Source organism: Balaenoptera ricei, chromosome 6 (genome assembly GCF_028023285.1).
Source record: "Balaenoptera ricei isolate mBalRic1 chromosome 6, mBalRic1.hap2, whole genome shotgun sequence".
In the NCBI taxonomy this organism is placed as follows: Eukaryota; Metazoa; Chordata; class Mammalia; order Artiodactyla; family Balaenopteridae; genus Balaenoptera; species Balaenoptera ricei.
The window spans coordinates 71,410,187-71,427,126 of NC_082644.1; the positions used below are offsets into that span (position 1 = coordinate 71,410,187).

General features: G+C 39.3%; 1 protein-coding gene across 7 annotated transcripts in view; it reads right to left on the reverse strand.

The window, feature by feature from the left end:
• KANK1 (KN motif and ankyrin repeat domains 1) overlaps positions 1-16,940 on the reverse strand; it is a 191,994-nt gene that overhangs the window by 106,335 nt on the left and 68,719 nt on the right. The window lies entirely within an intron of this gene.

Here is a 16,940-nt window from a genome sequence, read left to right on the forward strand (position 1 = left end):
GAACCATGACACGTGACACAATAGGATATTATGTTCCTAATAAAATGACCATTATATGACTTCTGTCCATTTATGAAAACATTCATATAAAATAATGCTGTGTGGAAAAAATATACAAACAGAATATGAACTGTGGCCCAATTTTTTAAATTTTCTGAATGCACATTTACCAGGCAATTTGAAGTTAAATAAACTCGACATTAATTCTCATTTTTTTTAGCTTACATTCATATTATATCACATGACACTCATCTTAAATTCTCCTGCGTTTAATATGTAGCTAGAGTAGCCTTACCACCTTAGAAATCATCAAAAGCATCCCCAGTGACCAATGGCTGGGAATCCTCTTAAGTGCTTTACTTCACATTGTTTCAAGTCCAGATTCTCAACAGACTTAGAGAAGCTCTACTTGCTATTCCATACCTGCTTTGAAACATACCCTATCTGAAACCATCAAACCAAGTCATACAAAAAGCTAACTCAAAGCTGATCTCTGTACCCGTGGGTGTGTTAAGAGCAAGGGATTCAGTGAGAAGCAGTGTTAGGCCAAGCCACGGAGAGCAAACAAACCAAAGAAAGAAGGATGAGAACCAAAAGAGTGTGGGGGAGGGTTTCTGTCATTCTACCACTGCCCCTAATCTGGGGCCTTCCCCTCCCAGGGCCTGCATGCAGCAAGGAGGGCAGGACTCACTCTCCTTCCACGTACACCTGAATTTCTCACTGCACTGGGTCACAAGTCCAAATGCCATAAAAGAAGGAAATTCTAATGACAAGAGATGTTCCATGTCATCACGTATTTGACTTTAGGAAATTGGACTTCAGTGTGTTCTGCTTATGCCAGTTCTTCCCCAATTTTTAAGAGTCTACAAATGGCACAGATTCTATTTTAACAATCTTTTTCCTGCTATTTCATTTTCTAGTCACTTCCTTAGGTGTCACTTAAGATACAAGGCAGTAATAAGATACTTCCCATCACCAATAAAAAACAGACCAGGACTAACTTCTTCTTACCAACATGGCAGTGTCTTCAATAGTTTGTTAGTACAGTAACAGTAACTTTCTCTGAAAGATTAGTTGTAAGTGGGTCGTTCTGTTATCCACCTCAGATGCACTTATAAGTAAACACAAAATGCTCTAACAATTTCCATCTCCTAGTATAAGCATCACTCATGTGAAAGTCAGGTGATTTTTATACACAAACCCAATACAAAAATAGAGTCTTTTAGCGTTTATTTGTTGATTGCTGTGTTTACGATATCCTCCATTTCTTTTCTTAGCCTAAGAAGAGAACTTTCAGACTATATAAGCTGGATACCTCCTTTACATCCCAAATCATCCATCACAGCAAAACCTTTTTATTAAGCCCAACACCTACGACCCTACTTGTCCAGAACCTATAAGGCAGGTTTTTAATTATATGCCAGATAAAAACCCATCCTCCTCCTTTTCTCAAGACTACCTTCTTCCAAAAGAAGATCTCATCATGAGCCCAGCCTCATCAGAAGCTCACACCTTAGCAATTTAGAAAGAATAAATGTACATGGGGCTGAAGTCAGGGCTCTTTATTTATCCAAGGTAAGTTCCCAGTTGCATCATTTTGCCGGGCTTCCTGAATCCAAACTCTGTACAACATTGCTGGGTGCAGGGTGAAGCCAGGGGCATTCAGACCAAAGGTCAAGGTAGTCACAACTGACTCATATTTATAGTCTACACACTGTCGTGTTTAGTGCTTCACTTTCTCTGCCGTTAAATCCAATACCCTTCCAGCCTGAAGTTGTAGTCTACTCATAGGAAAGAAAAAGTCTAAGAGAAAAGTTATATTCAGGTTCAAGAAAAGGCATGATTGTACAATCTGGGAGCAATATACCTTTCCTCATAGCTAGTATTTTATATCTAGAAACCAAAGGCCTGACAACAGCTAAGCCAAAAAAAAAAAAAAAAAAAAACCCTAACATTAAAAAATCATTTAAAAAATACTTTGAAGTATCTTAAAATTTAAAAATACTTTGAAGGCAAGGCAATCCTAAAGTCCTTCTCATCTTTACTGACACAAAGACAGCCACAGTATATATTATATGGAATGAGCAGTGAACTCAGACAAAATTCAGACAGTTCTCTGGCTAATTAGCTGTGCAATCTTGGATAAGTCATTTAACCTTCTAAGCACTAGGTTCCATTTCTAAAAAATTAGGAGGTTTCTATTAGGATTAAATGAGACGGTATTTACAAACTGCCCAACACAATGTCTGGCACATATGTCTGTGCCCATTTAATAAATGATTTTTATTAGCATCATTGCCATTATTTACCATGTCTCCAGGAAAGAGATGGAATAGAAAACCCGAATAATCAGAACAATACTTGTTTGGTGCTTTGAATATATTACCTCTAACTTTTACCTTAAACACTAATGCATCTATGAACTGGTACCCCAAAGTCAAGATTCTATAGTATGAGAAGGCTTCTTGCTGAAATCAAGGGCCATTGGCACTCCACCCACCACCTCAACCACGACTTAATGTGAAACAAAAATCAAGCATAGGAAGTTTAAAACAATTCTGGAAATTTTAAAAGAGAAAAATTCAAACAAGTGCATTTATTCTTTGTAATTAAAAACAGAACACAAATTAATACTAATATAATAAGTAAAATATTTCTCTGTTCTAGACAAGGGAAAGGTAAAGATGATGATGACTGATGTAGGAACTATTAAGAGTAAAAATAATACTAAATGTTAATGTGGTGTCTCTCCACATAACTAGAGTTACAGGCACCAGGAACAAGTCTTACACTACTAACCTTTAAATCGGAAGCAAGACACACAAGCTATTCTTAGTAAATTCTTTTGGCTGAGTGATCATACAATGATTAGTTATCAAAGCTACTTCAAGCTCACTTACTGCTGCAAAGATAATTTACACATTTAAATGTGAGAGCTAGCCAGGCATGTTTTCAAAACATTACAACACCAGGCCTTATTTACAAGCTAGGGATCGGACCATATTGTACCTAACCCCACCCCCAAATTAACGTGTACCAGAAATGGGAAGAATATGAAAATTTCTTACAAAATGCCAAAGCCAAGAGGAAAATATCCCTGAAAAAAGTCATCTTTTAAAATCCTGATATAAACCTACTTCTTCTTGAACAAGTAACAAGAGACACTTTCTCCATATGTAAGAAATACATGGTAAGACCCAAGAATGAGTTTTAAAACAGAGCAAAATACTTAGGAAGACCATTATCACTTTAGATGATACAATTTGTAACATTACAATCCCAATCATCACACACGAAACCGCCTTGAATTCATGCTTTGTTTTCACAGAAACTGCTAGCCAAAAGAGTTGAGATATAATAACAGAAATATGAAAAATTACAGAGGAAAAAGGGAGTCACACTGGAATCTCATCTAGGCAAGAACTATTTTGTAAGAATTAAAAGCAGTAGTCAAAAGAAATTACATTGGCTCTCCAAGAAAAAGAGGTCCTCAATACTTATAACTAATAAAAATATTTTATCGGGCTTCCCTGGTGGCGCAGTGGTTGAGAGTCTGCCTGCTAATGCAGGGGACACGGGTTCGAGCCCTGGTCTGGGAAGATCCCACATGCCGCGGAGCAACTAGGCCCGTGAGCCACAACTACTGAGCCTGCGCGTCTGGAGCCTGTGCTCCGCAACAAGAGAGGCCACGATAGTGAGAGGCCCGCGCACCGTGATGAAGAGTGGCCCCCGCTCGCCTCAACTAGAGAAAGCCCTCGCACAGAAACGAAGAACCAACATAGCAATCAATCAATCAATCAATAAATCTTAAAAAAAAAAAAAAAATTTTTATCAACGTCCTCTGACTGTAAGACTTCATAAGTAAAGTTATAAGGACATAAATAATTTGTCAGAAGTTTTGTGCCATATAATTAAGCAAAAATGAAATTATTTTATTATAGGATGATCAACCTGTACCTAAACACTGAATTGTAAAACACTCTAAATAGGAATACTTCAGTTAGTATTTATCTTCTATAACTAACAGAAGACCAAAAGTTGTTCTGATTACTATAAATATGGAATAGACTAAAAATGAGAGTCAAAAATCCATGAAAGGTTAATGAAAGAATATTAGGGAGGGGCTTCCCTGGTGGCGCAGTGGTTGAGAATCTGCCTGCCAATGCAGGGGACACGGGTTCGAGCCCTGGTCTGGGAAGATCCCACATGCCGCGGAGCAACTGGGCCCGTGAGCCACAATTACTGAGCCTGCGCATCTGGAGCCTGTGCTCCGCAACAAGAGAGGCCGCGATAGTGAGAGGCCTGCGCACCGTGATGAAGAGTGGCCCCCGCTTGCCACAACTAGAAGAAAGCCCTCGCACAGAAACGAAGACCCAACACAGCCATAAATAAATAAATAAATATTTAAAAAAAAAAAAAAAAAAAGAATATTAGGGATGTCTAGATGCTAGCACTAGCCTTTGAATGTAAAAGTATTTTTCCACAAAAAAGTTAACCCATTCCATTTATAGTCAAAATGCCTACTTGTCTACAGGCCTATGTGCACTAATTTTAACAACCCACCATTAAGTGGTGTGATCAAAATGATTTTACGTTAAAATGATTTACTACCCACCAGTGACAAGAGTGAGTTTCTTGTCTTCCTTCTGGAGTTTAGCTAAGCTTTTCAGTTAGTCCTGAACAAAACAATGTCTTTAACTTTAGAACATGTTATCAAATTCCCAAACTAGTCTTTCTTGGATGGTGCTAAACAAGAAAACACTGGGTATTCACAGAATCCGTCAACAAGCAAAAGATCTTTTGGCATAAATCCAAAGCTATCTAAAAATGACTGCCAGCAATGGGTGGGGGGATAATGAAAGATATGTTAGGAGTGGGGTGGGGCATACAAAAGGGAAGAGAGAAAAGCCCGAGAGGCGCCTACGTGCTACTAGTTGCTTCCACACCTGACAACAGTAAATTGGACTAAATATGCATTTTAAAATACCTTGTTTACATAGCTCACAAACATACCCAAAAGGATTTTATTACTTACATTCTATTTTGATTACTACATATGTTACTACATTATATGGGAATAAAAAGGGTTAGTCACACCCTTCTTTTCTCCTTTTTTTCCAAGCATTTAATTACTCATTGTGATGTTCTTAGATAACAGTGGGTAGCATCTATGCCCATAGTAGACAGGCTCTTAAAAACAAAAACAAGACCTCTTACTGTCCATCAAAAGGTAATATGCACACATTTTTTGCCTAAGCAATTTTACTTACAGGAATTTACCTTAGAGACATACTCATAGAAGTATATATTGACGAAGGTACAAGATTGTTAGTTGTTGCAATGTTTGTAACAGAAGAAACTGAAAACACACTAAATGCTCATTAAAAGAAAAATTTTAAACTGAATAGTACATTTGTACAAAAGGGTACTCGGCAGCATTTAAGAGGAATAAGGTCAATCTAGATGTACTGACAAAGAAAGTATTCATAATCTATAATTAAGTAAAAATAAGTTAAGATGTAGACAAAGTATATGAGTCTATCCAAAAGAAGAAAGTATATTTGTACATATATGTATAGAAAATATATAGAAGGATATATATCAAACTTAAGAGGAGCCACTGTAGGAAATATCTGGAGAAATAGTGGGGTCCTTAACTAATTTTTTAAATAACCAGAAGAGATTATTTTTTTAACTTTAAATTTTTTAAAAAGTAAAATAATGTATAAGTAGTTGTGTTTCTATACACCTAGAATGAACAATCTGAAAAATAAAAGGAACAATAAGTGTTGGCAAGGACGTAGAGAAACTGGAACCTTTAAGCATTGCTGGTGAGAATATAAATGGTTCCGCTGCTATGGAAAACTGGCAGTTTCTCAAGAAAGTTAAATAGAATTACCATATGACCTAGCAATTCTACCTCTAGGTATATACTCCCCAAAAATTGAAAACATGGACTCCAATACTTATGCATCCATGTTCACAGCAGTGTTGTTCACAATAATCAAAAGGTGGAAAGAAATCAAATGTCCATCAACGGATTAATGGATAAACAAATTATGGTATATCCGTACAATAGAATACATTATTCAGCCATAAAATGGCTGACCTGCTACAACATGGATGAACCTCAAAAACATGCTAAGTGAAGAAAGCCAGACACAAAAGGTCACATATTATATGATTCCATTTACAAGATATATCCAGAATCAGTAAATTAATAGAGACAGAAAGCATATAAGTGGTTGCCAGGGGCAGTGGTAGGAGGGAACAGGGAGTTACTGCTTAATGGGTATAGGGTTATCTTTTGAGGTAATGAAAGTGTTCTGGAACTAGATAGAGGTGGCTGCTGAACAACACTGTGAATGTAATAAATGCCACTGAATTGTTCATTTTTAAATTGTTCATTTTTTTGTTATTTGAGTTTTCTCTCATTAACGATAAATACAACTTTAAAAACAATATGTAGGTAAGGGACTTCCCTGGTGGCGCAGTGGTTAAGAATCCTCCTGCCAATGCAGGGGACACGGGTTCAAGCCCTGGTCCAGGAAGATCCCACATGCCGCGGAGCAACGAAGCCCGTGCGCCATAACTACTGAGCCTGTGCTCTAGAGCCTGCGAGCCACAACTACTGAGCCCGCGTGCTGCAACTACTGAAGCCCACGTGCCTAGAGCCTGTGCTCTGCAACAAGAGAAGCCACTGCAATGAGAAGCCCGCATACAACGAAGAGTAGCCCCCGCTCGCCACAGCTAGAGAAAGCCCGCGTGCAGCAATGAAGACCCAACGCAACCATAAATAAATAAATAAATTTACGTATTTATTTATTTAAAAAATAATAATAATATGTAGGTAAGACCAAAACACCAACTGCCACTGAGTTGCTTTACCCCAGAATAGTGAGACTGATACCAATGTGGATGGGCATCTTCCGCATCCAGATGCCTCTCTGTGGAACACTCTAGATAAAAGAATGTCACCAGGGGAAAAGAAAACCTACTAAAAACCAGGGACTGTAAGTAAGCACTGTCCCCAAGGCAGCAAAATGATCCATTGCCTGAGACACACCCTAGTTCAGCTTTAGGATAATGGCTGAGAGGACAGATGGCCCTGGTTGCCTTTAGTCTCCTTTCTCTCCAAACTTAATCTACAGCAATGAACATCTAAGGAATTCCCACCCTCCTTTACAGGTGAGGAAACTGAACCATGGCTCATACACAGGACCCTGGGGAGGAACTTGCAAAAGACTTACTGATTTGTGTAAAAGCTGCTTCTTACCATTTTATCAAGTTCTAGAAATTAGCATTTCTCCTATTCTCTCAACACAAATCTTCTCACTAGTAATCTATTATATTTGGAAAGACACCCTAAACAGCAGTAGAATCACTTTACAGTTGATTCTCTGATGGTTCTTCTTTTTGGGGTGGGAAGTCCCCTTCAGAGTGCTTTCACAGCAATAGAAATCCACACCAGAAAAAGCACTGTCCTTTTAGTTACTTGTTTTCTGGGTCACATAAATTAACTTAGTTAATCCTTCTCAACAGGCACCAACAACTGCATTTTACTTTAAGCTATTTGCTTTGGCCATTTCATTGTGATTATTAGGAAACAAGAGAACTTCAAATCAAAAGGGAGCTTTTCAAAACTTCTTAAAATCAAACTGTTTCTGTAACAAGAAAGAGTGATATGAAGAACTTTTATATCTTTGTCAATTCTCTTAATTGGAATAAATAGATCATCATCAATACAACATGGCTAAATCAAAAGAATTTCTTTTATATGTTAGAGGAGGATGGAGTAAGAGTGACAGGGAATCTTAACTCTCCAGATTCTTACATTCAATTTTTTCAAAATTTTCCTCATTTTAAGTGTCATTATTAAACATTACTAATGCTATTTCTAAAATTACAGAAACTAACAGTTAAAACCCCATTCAATATAATTGAATATTCAAAAATATCTACACTTGTAGATTTGATTAATTCTCTACTTCAGTTCGTTGGATCTTAAGATATTTTACAAAATATAAACAATCTCAAGCTTATTAACAATTTAAGATTTTAAAGCGTTTCTGCTTCTCTTTAATCCTTGGCAGGACTGGTTCCCATCATTTCATCAAGAGTTCCTGAAATGAGAACTCTATGTTAAGGTGGAGGACTTAGAGACTTACAAAGTCAAAAAGAAATCATAACTCCTACATTTTTAATCATCCATCCTCCTGGTGTATGATTTACCCCATAATTCCCACAAGAAAATGAATAAAGTTTTGAAGAACGAGTTATTCCCAATGTAAATCTACAGTCAGCCTCTGTCAATCATATTAGCCTTTTCCCCTGCTTAGCCGTTCTCCACCTCCTGCCAGAAAACTACACCACTATTTAATTGCTTTGTGACTTCACATTTTATTAAGAGGCAGAAAAACATAAAGAGCTAAAACAAGGAGATAAGCCCATTGCCGTAAATTGTCCCCTTAAGCAATGAAACTTGCCTCTCTAGTGTAATAAGGTGGGCACTGTGAAAAACCCTGACAAGTGCAATTCTGCCTAAGTCCAGAGCTCCCATCACTTACAGAAACCCTTACAGTTCTCTGGACTGCAGTGCCATAGATCAGAACCTGGGGCAGCCAACTGCATGCGTTCGAATGCCACTGTGAAGGGCACAGCCTGGTGAGTCACTCTGGTCTCTACCCTACTCCACCCCAAATTTATCTTCTGTTCTCATGGACCAAAAAAAGCGGTGGGGGCAGGAGAGAATGAAGAGAGATAAAGTTGTGAAAATTTTCGCAACCTGACAGCACGCCATCTCCCATCCTTTTTCCCTGGAAATCAAACTACTTGTTATATAACCCAGTGAAACGTTTAGCTAAATGTTCACCTTCATGAACTTGGAATAATTTTCCCCTTTCCCACTCTACTGGCTTCCCTTATAAGTCTCCATTTCTTCCTCTGTACTGAGATGGAAATTATTATCAGATTATATTACATTCCTGAATGTGCCCAAGCCCCTGCTCTCTGGAAGATTACATCCAGTGATTCCCACAAACTAAGTAGGCTTGGTGTTCAAAGCCCTGGGAAAATATCAATGAGTAACTTCTCTAAGATGCTGCCAGCCAGAAAACAAAGGCTTCAAGTGTTTTTAAAGCCCACTGATGTATATAAGAAAGTGGTTTTAAGACATTGTTCAGAAAAAGCATGCAAGTATATGAGTGTACGGGGTGTCTGTGTGTGTGTGTGTGTGTGTGTGTGTGTGTGTGTGTGTGTAAAGATCTAATATATTTACTAAGTATAAAAAAGGCTGAAAAGGTATACAATAAACTCAGCAGTGGTTATATTAAGGTGTGGGATCAGAAGGTGGGATGCAAGAGTCTTTTTCTTCTGTACACATGTTTTATGGCTTGAATATGTGACAATGGGTATGCATTATTTTTGTAATTAATTTTAAAAGCTAAAATATGGAAAACAATGGTGACTAATCTTTCAAAACCAAAAATCAAAATACATGTGCTGCCAAAGCATTTTCGTCCCTCATCTAAATGCAGGAGACAGTTAAGGAAAAGTAATTTAGTCATCGGAAGGTTGAAGTTTCCAGGCTTCAGTAGTTTTTTTTTTTAAAGGCAGACACAATATCTAAAACAAGATTGTCAAAATTTCTAGCAGGCTTCACAACATTAGATATTTGAGCAAATAGCACAAGTCCCTAAATTGGTAACATTATGTCTTCCTTCCTCTTGGAAGCTAGGCTATGGTAGGTGACCCCAGGAGCATCTTTCCTGATACTGGGCCAGTATTCTCATGAGGAATTTGGCTCAAGTCTATGAACAGTTTCTGCATTTACTTTTTGCAAAAGGACTACCCAAGGAGAGAAAAACAAATGAAAGAAACAGAAAACAACATCAGAGTCCCTAAGGACTATAGTTTGGGTTGGAGTTCTCTTTAAAAGAATTACAAAAAGTGCAATTGGCTACTCATTAGGGAAAAAATTAATTTTCATTCATATCTCAAGTCATACTTCAAACTAAGTTTCATACAGATGAAATATTTTAAAATGTGAAACAAAGCCATAAAACTACAATTAGAAAATATAGGTAGATTTCTATGCAATCTTGTGGTTAGAGATGTTGCTATTCATTCATTCTTTCTGCAAACACTATGTACTAAGCATTACAGACCTGGCTGTGGACCACACAGACACAATCCCTGTCCCTATGAAGTCAGAGACTAGAGGAGGAAATAGGAAATAGAAAATAAATTTAAAATAATTACATACTGATACATGCTCAAAGGGGGAAAAAACCCCAGGATTATGAGATAGAGAATACTAGAGGGAAAGACCAATGCTGAACAGGAAGGCACTCTGTCTGAGGTGAAATTTAAGGTGAAGCCTGAAGAATGAGGACTATGGTAAGAGCGAACCACTGATGTGCACCCTGTGAAAAGGACAGTTTTCTAAGAGCTGTGCATGAATTAACCCACTTAATCCTCTCAACAAGGTGAGTTAGGTACTATTACGATGATGATTCCCATATTACAGGTGAGGAAGAGGTGAAGTAACTTGCCCAAGGAAGCAGAGCTAGTGAACAGGGAAGCCAGGTGACCCCAAGCAGCCTGCTCCAGAGCACTGTCTCGGGAACTGGCTCTCTGGACGAGGAGTCAGCCATAAGAAAGGTGCATGAGCGCAACTGTGTGTGTGTGTGTGTGTGTGTGTGTGTGTGTGCGCGTGTGTGCGTGCGCGCGCACATGCACGCGCACGCACACGCACACACACATGCACAAGACATGTTCCAAGCAAAGGAATAGCGCCTGCAGAATCCTGGGAGTAGGAAAGAGGTTGACGGGTTTCATGAATTGAAAGGAGGCCAGTGGGGCTGGAACAAAGTGTTCGAGTGTAACAGAGGTGAGGTCAGAGAGCAGGCAAAGATGGATCATGCCGGGCCTTGCAGGCCATGGTAAGGAGAATGCCATGACCGGCTTAGGCAGGGGTGTGTCAAGATGTGATTATACTTGAAAGAGATCATTCTGTTATGTGAAGAACAGACTTCAGGGGAATAATACCAAGGCATTCTTGCTTCGTAATTAGTCTATGTGGAGCCATAGAAAAAAGATTCAACCACCTAAAATTAAATATTTACCTACTTTTAAAAACACTGTACAGGACTTCCCTGGTGGCGCAGTGGTTAAGAATCTGCCTGCCAATGCAGGGCACCCTGGTTTGAGCCCTGGTCCAGGAAGATCCCACATGCCACGGAGCAGCTAAGCTGGTGTGCCACAACTACTGAGCCTGTGAGCCACAACTACTGAGCCCACGTGCCACAACTACTGAAGCCCACGTGCCTAGAGCCTGTGCTCCACAACAAAGAAGAAGCCACCACAATGAGAAGCCCACACACTGCAACGAAGAGTAGCCCCCACTCGCCGCAACTAGAGAAAGCCTGCACACAGCAACAAAGACCCAAGGCAGCCAAAAATAAATAAATAAATAAATAAATAAAAATTTACAAAATAAAAATAAAAACACTGCACAAAATTCAAAGGCAAAGGAGATAAAGATCCATAATATTTTTTATAATAAACGAGAGTTTATAATAAAAACACTTGCAAATCAGTAACAAAAAAAGCAAACATCCCTTTGGAGAAATGGGCAAAGAACATGAACAGATGGACTTCCCTGGTGGCGCAGTGGTTAAGAATCTGCCTGACAATGCAGGGGACACGGGTTTGAGCCCTGGTCTGGGAAGATCCCACATGCCGTGGAGCAACTAAGCCCATGCGCCACAACTACTGAGCCTGTGCTCTAGAGCCCACGAGCCACAACTACTGAAGCCCGCCCGCCTAGAGCCCGTGCTCCGCAACAAGAGAAGCCACCGCAATGAGAAGCCCGCACACCGCAATGAAGACCAGCCCTCACTCGCCGCAACTAGAGAAAGCCCACGCGCAGCAACGAAGACCCAACACTGCCAAAAATAAATAAATAAAAATAAAAATAAATAAAATTTAAAAAAAAGAACATGAACACAATATTCACAAAAGAAGAAATAAAAATGCCTTATAAACATATGATAAATGTTCACCTGTGCATAAAACTGGATAAAGTTTTTTTAAATTCTATGATCTATCGTTAAAAAGAGTGTGGGAAAAGAAAACCTTGCATAATATCAGTGGGACTGTAAATTGGTTGTCTTTCAGGTAATATAGATCAGAGACCTTCTTCCTGATTTTATAGTAAGAATAATTAAGAGTAGCCTCAAAATTATAGTTACCCTCACAGGCACTGACACACGTGTCTAGAGGGAGATTTGTTAAGTACATGCATTCCTAAACTAGACTCTTTATCTACCTTCAATAATTATGCAGCAATGATACTGACATGGAGAGAAGTTTACAACATACCAACTGAGAAAAGTAGGTTGCATATTTATATTTAAAAATCTTATTTAAGCATATACACTTAGAAAAACCTCTGGAAGAATATTAACAGCAGTGATGTAACGGTGGTAGGACTGTGCACTTTCTGTTTTAAAATTTTTTTATTTTCTAATTTTTTAAACAAGTTTTAAAGGTTACGCTCTATTTACAGTTATTACAAAATATTGGCTATATTCTCCATGTTGTACAATACATCCTTGTAGCCTACATTACACCCAATAGTTTGTACCTCCCACTCCCCCACCTCGATATTGCCCCTCCTCCCCCAACCAGTAACCAACCACTAGTTTGCTCTCTTTATCTGTGAGTCTGCTTCTTTTTTGTTATATTCACTAGGTTGTTGTATTTTTTTTAGATTCCACATATAAGTGATATAATATAGTATTTATCTTTCTCTGCCTGACTTATTTCACTTAGCATAATGCCCTCCAAATCCATCCATGTTGCTGCAAATGACAAAATTTCATTCTTTTTTATGACTGAGTAGTATTCCATTGTGTATATATGCCACATCTTCTTTACCCATTCATCTGTTGATGTACACGTAGGTTGCTTCCATATCTTGGCAATTGTAAACAATGCTGCTATGAACACTGGGGTGCATGTATCTTTTCTAATTTGTGTTTTTGTTTTTTTTTTTAGATCTATACCCAGGAGTGGAATTGCTGGGTCATATGGTAGTTCTATTTTTAGTTTTTTGAGAAACTTCCATACTGTTTTCCATAGTGGCTGCATCAACTTACATTCCCATCAACAGTGTAAGAGGGTTCCCTTTTTCCCACATCCTCACCAACATTTGTTATTTGTGTTCTTTTTGATGACAGTCATTCTGACAGGTGTGAGGTGACAGCTCACTGTGGTTTTGATCTGCATTTCCCTGATGATTAGCGATGTTGAGCATCTTTTCATGTGCCTGATGGCCAACTGCTTTCCTCTTTAGAAAAACGTCTATTCAGTTCCTCTGCCCATTTTTTTTTTTTTAATTTATGCCATGCCTCTCCTCCTTTAATTAATTAATTTATTTATTTATTTTTGGCTGTGTTGGGTCTTCGTTTCTGTGCGAGGGGTTTCTCTAGTTGCGGCGAGCGGGGGCCACTCTTCATCGCGGTGCGCGGGCCTCTCACTGTCGCGGCCTCTCTTGTTATGGAGCACAGGCTCCAGATGTGCAGGCTCAGTAGTTGTGGTTCACGGGCCTAGTTGCTCCACGGCATGTAGGATCTTCCCAGACCAGGGCTCGAACCCGTGTCCCCTGCATTGGCAGGCAGATTCTCAACCACTGTGCCACCAGGGAAGCCCGGTTGTTTGTTTTTTTGATGTTGAGGTGTATGAGCTGTTTATATATGCTAGATATTAATCCCTTATAGATTATAGGTCATAGCATTTGCAAATATTTTCTCCTATTCAGTAAGTTGTCTTTTTGTTTTGTCAATGGTTTCCTTTGCTGTGCAAAAGCTTAAGTTTAATTAGGTCCCATTTGTTTACTTTTGCTTTTATTTCCTTTACTTTAGGAGATGGATCCAAAAAGATACTGCCATGATTTATGTCAAAGACTGTTCTGTCTATGTTTTCCTCTAGGAGTTTTATAGTATCCAATCTTACATTTAGGTCGTTAAGCCATTTTGAGTTTATTTTTTTTTATATGGTGTTAGAGAATACTCTAATTTCATCCTTTTACATGTGGCTGTCCAGTTGTCTCAGCACCACTTATTGAAGAGACTGTCTTTTCTCCATTATATATTCTTGCCTCTTTTGTCATAGATTAATTGACCATAAGTGTGTGGGTTTATTTCTGGGCTCTCTAGGATTGTGCATTTTCAACAGGTCCTTTTATTTTATCTATATATCTTTCATTTATCTACCAGTCAATATACATTACTTTTAATATTAAGCAAAGTATCCAATCAAAAAAATATCTAGGACATCATAAAATAAAAATATAGAAATGCTAAACTGTCTTGTAAAGGAGGTCATAGATAAAAGACTCAGTGTAGACTGAAGTTGAATCAGAAAATGGTATGGCAGAAAGGGACACTGGGAGGCATTTATCTAGTCTAACCCCTCATTTCACAGATTAAGAAACCATCTAATCTCCCTAGTTCACCTTTCTGACTATAAGCACAGTCCTTAACAAAGGTTTCCAGAACCAAAAACTGAACTAGTGCTTCTTCTTTCTCTACTGATTAAAACAGCCTACACCAAGTACAACTGTGGACAAATATTATCACTGCAGTACTTAACTTCTGAGCAAAGGGTACCCCAGGACTAGAGCACAGCCTGATAGCCACTGTGGTATTTGGAAACAAGAGGATTATTGTAGAGTGTGATTTCCTCTCATTCCATAAGCAACTGAGGAATTTACCTTTCCTAATGTCGAGCCGGTGCCTGTCTTACCCTTTGCTCACAAAGAAACATCCTTGTCTGGCAAGTGTACATTCTCAGCACCCCTAGAGCAGGGTTGCTGGGGTCCTAGAATCTGCCAGGTTGGTGCCTAAACATTATCTGGGTCCTGTCTCTTGTGCTGCAAAGGTCTTTGGTGGCCCTTTCTATTTCCCTGGCCCACTTCACACCTTGGCTATTCTAAGTAGTTCCTCTTTCTCAAATCAAAAACCCCAAACCCACCACTCTTATTCTCAATGAATACTTTCTTCTTTATTTAGGAGGTATAGTCAGGCCATAAGTCTTCAGCCCTCTCAAATATTCCTTTCTACCTCCAGGCACCTGAGTCTCTATCCTCCATCTCTTCCTTCCCTCCTCCCTGCTTGCTGCAAAGAAGAAGCCCCCCTCCCTCCAGCTCCTCAGCCAGCCCTATGGGTCCTGCGGTCCTGGCCTCTTCAGTTTTCCCTTCTCTTTCTGATCCCACTCCCTCCCTCTCCCTCTTTCCTTCCCTCCTCCCTCCCCACTGGGTCCCTGCCTTCTTTTCAATGTGTCCAAGTTCCTTATCCCAACTCTGCTTCCTCCTCCCAGGCGGCATCCCTCTTTGCTCCTTCTTTTTCTGGTACATTTCTACACCTCGGTATCTACACCTGCACCTCTTCAGTCTATCGTTATATGTCACGAAGTATCAAGAGTAAGGATTTACAGTCGGAAGGCCAAGAGTACACACTCAGCTCTGCCAGTGACCATTTCCATGACCTCAAGTGAATAAGTCACTTAATTCCTCCAAGTCAGTTTCCTCCTCCGTAAAAAGAGGTTAATGATACCTGCTCCACTTCCCTCACAGTTATGTTGTGAGGATCAAGCGAGATAATGCATGTGAAAGTGCTCTGTGAGCTTATAAAGCTCTTTAACACTTTAGTTATTCCTGTTACTACTCTCCCCTCAGTATCCTGACCCTGCATCATCAACAGAGACAGGGATGGTTATTCGTGACCTTCAGGCTGCTCACAGTGTTAACATATAATAACACAATGCCAGCACCTGTAGTTTCTACTGTGAATTACTAATTTGGTAATAATCATATTTAATTTAAAACAAGTATAGTTGACCCTTGAACAACGCAGGAGTTAGGGGTGACAACCCTCCACACAGTCAAAAATCCATAGTTGGCCCTCCATACATGTCTGGCTTCCTCAGTATCCAGGGTTCCACATCCACAGATTCAACCAGCCACAGATCGTGTAGTACTGTAGTATTTACTACTGAAAAAAATCTGTGCATAAGTGGACCCACGCAGTTCAAACCCATGTGGTTCAAGGGTCAACTGCATATAAGCTATGGTTTTTTAATTATATGAGCATGGACTTCTGGAAGACAACAGCAGTAGCCAACAATTACTGAGCACATACCAGGAGTCATGCACTTGTTCTAGAATACTTTACATCAACTATCACCTAGCACCACCACAGGAAAGGGCTTTATTATTATTTCCGTTTTACTGATGGGGAAACTGAGGCAGAGCAGTACTGCCATGATTTGAACCCAGGCATCTACCTCTAGAGCCCATGCTCTTATCCATTGTCCTGCAGTTCCTTTAGTGACAAAGGGAGGTCTACAGTGGAGACAGAGAAACCAGTCAGGAGGCTATGGCTCTAGAGGGTTAGAGGCAAGAAGACGGACCTGACCAAGGACACCTGGACTCTTTTAAGAACACAAACAAAATTATTCAATTGCCAACTACCAGTGTCGTTGAAGGCTTAGGGTCATCAGGCACTTCCATATTCTGCTAGTGGTAATATAAACTGGTACAACCTTTCGAGAAGGCAATTAGCAGAATGCATCAAACACTGAAGGATGCATTCCCACACTGTGGCTGACTCAGCAATGCCACTCGCAGCAATCTGCCCTAGAGAGATAATCATGGATGTGCACAAAAGATGTTATTACAATGTTGTTTCTAAAACTAAATCACGAAAAACAAATAAATGTCCAACAAAAGGAAATGGGGTAGAGAAACCATTGCGTACCCACATAAGTGAACACCATATAGTCATGTAAAATGACGCTTCAGGAAAAAAGGTATAAGCACATTGTCAAGGAAAAGAAGTATGTAAAAAAGCCTGTTGGTATGGGCTTTGGCATCT